Raw genomic sequence first — 2,500 nt, 5'->3', positions numbered from 1 at the left:
CACTGTGCTACACTTTGGGGGAGCGTCTTCTATTATAGGCTTTGGGAGTAGATTTGGTAGACGGAAATTAAAATTGAATGAAGTCTACTGTGTGTATATATGTATGTACGTGTGTGTTTGTGTCTTCGTGTTAGTGTTTGTCCCACATCACCAACTGACAACTGGGGTTGATTTGTTGGCCTAAACTCTTCAAGGCAGTGCCCCAGCATGGCCACAATCCAATGATTGAAACAAGAAAAAGGTAAAATATACATACATGCATATATATGTGTGTATATATATATATATGTATGTATATAATGTATGTGTGTACATATTTGTATATGTGTGTGTATGTCTATATTGTATGTATGTGTGTGTAAATACATATATATGTATGTATACGTGTGTGTGTATGTTCCAAGAGGTGACAAGTTCAAAGAAGCTATGTCCAGCCACATAGAATTAGTCTGAGAGTGAATAAACATCTAATCCATATAGATTAAATGTCTATGTGTGTGTGTGTGGTGTGTGTGCATGCATACATGTTTATGTGTGTGTGTGTGTGTATTTCTGCATTCCATGTGAACAGTATTCTTTATAGCTCTGCACTTTCCAAAGTCTTGTGAAATTTTTCGAAAAAACCTCTACTTGTAAACAAATAAGAGCTGACAACGGAATGGGCACCGAGCTGCGAAAGAAATAAAAAAAGCTACCTCAAATAAGTATCCATCTAACCCATGCCAGCTTGAAAATTAACTGATGTAAAGCGAATAAACACACAGTTGTACTATATTAATATAGGCTATTGTAGTGTACTACAGCTGTTATGTGGTATATTATATACTCTTTAGTCTCTTTTACTTGTTTCAGTCATTTGACTGCGGCCATGCTGGAGCACCGCCTTTAATCGAGCAACTCGACCCCGGGACTTATTCTTTTGTAAGCCCAGTACTTATTCTATCGGTCTCTTTTGCCGAACTGCTAAGTAACGGGGACATAAACACACCAGCATCGGTTGTCAAGCAATGCTAGGGGACAAACATAGACATACAAACACACACATGCATATATATATGTATATACATATATACAACGGGCTTCTTTCAGTTTCCGTCTACCAAATCCACTCACAAGGCATTGGTCGGCCCGGGGCTATAGCAGAAGACACTTGCCCAAGATGCCACGCAGTGGGACTGAACCCGGAACCATGTGGTTGGTAAGCAAGCTACTTACCACACAGCCACTCCTGCGCCTTTAATTTTTAAAATCTTTTATTTGATGAAGGTCAAGGTTTCCTTCTAGCTGCTCGTCCATAATACCCAAGCTCATGCAGATATGCAACACACGTTCTTGGACTAACTTTTAGCTGTTTTGCAATGTGAGTAGCCTTCAAACGGGGTTCGTTTTCCACAATTCTCTTCAAACAGTGAAGCTTCCTTTCTGAGAGCCCAGGTCAGCCGGGATGAGAATCTGTTGATTCTTTTCCATGGCTTTTGAATTGCACTATAATTCTGATTAACAATAGCAAGAGGAATTTGAAGATTTTCGGCAGTTTTTCGCTGGCTAAGACCAGCCTCAGGTTGCCCAACAATACGACCTCTTTGAAAATCTGACAGTTCTGCTGAATTTTTTTTTGTGCGTGGCATGGTTACTCTTTGCAAATGTTTAATATAATGGCACCTGCAATGAAAAAGAATAATTACATTGTAAATTCTACACTGCTGAAAACATATTAAGACGCTTAGATCAGAAATTTTGAAAATTTAAAGGTGTCTATTTACTTCCTGCATGTCTGTGTAGACTGTTGTAGTTTAACCCATTAGTGTTTAAACTGGCCATATCTGGCCCAAATATTCTATGTTTTATATTCAAACTGGCTAGATCTGGCTTCTCACACCTAACCTACATTGACATTCTAAAAATAAACAATCACGTCATTGAAACCTCAAAGCTATAAGATAATGCATGATCAATTCAAAACAATTTGAGTGAGAAAGTATTACATTTAACAGAGTAATCTGAACACTAAAGGGTTAATATTGTTGTCTGCTGATAGTAAAGATAGCTGTTGTGTTGTTGGTTCCATTGTGGTGTTTTAATGCTTTTCTAGATTGGTGTTTTAATGTGTCTATTCAATATCTGTTGTAGTGAGGTAATGTTATATAGTAGTAGAAGCAGTCTGTATATCTTACTTAATGTGGAACATCTCTGTATATATAAACAGCAAAATGTCTGTGTGTGTGTGTGTGTCCTTTATACAAATCCACAATTTTTCAGTTAGAGGGCTCGCACTTTCTAGGATCATTCAAAACTGTCCAAGGGTGGTCGTGCACATCTTTACATTTCCCCGCAAAGCCATTAAAAAAGTCAATAGAAGTGACTTTTTTGTGAATTTTCTATCCAAAACCCAATCAAAATGCCCAAAACTTGATACGCCAATTGAATGCCAGCTAGCTGTATGTGATTGGTTGGAGATTTGGACAGTACTTGTGTGTATGTGCGCACGCATGTAGCTTTA

The 2,500-nt window shown here is 37.9% G+C and overlaps 1 protein-coding gene across 7 annotated transcripts in view; it reads left to right on the top strand.

The window, feature by feature from the left end:
• Positions 1 to 2,500, top strand: part of LOC115214232 (mis18-binding protein 1) — a 77,679-nt gene that overhangs the window by 36,604 nt on the left and 38,575 nt on the right. The window lies entirely within an intron of this gene.

The sequence above is a fragment of the Octopus sinensis genome, linkage group LG7 (assembly GCF_006345805.1).
Source record: "Octopus sinensis linkage group LG7, ASM634580v1, whole genome shotgun sequence".
Taxonomy (NCBI): domain Eukaryota; kingdom Metazoa; phylum Mollusca; class Cephalopoda; order Octopoda; family Octopodidae; genus Octopus; species Octopus sinensis.
Note: the sequence above shows the minus strand (reverse complement) of the source record. Positions and strands in the feature narration are given on the sequence as shown.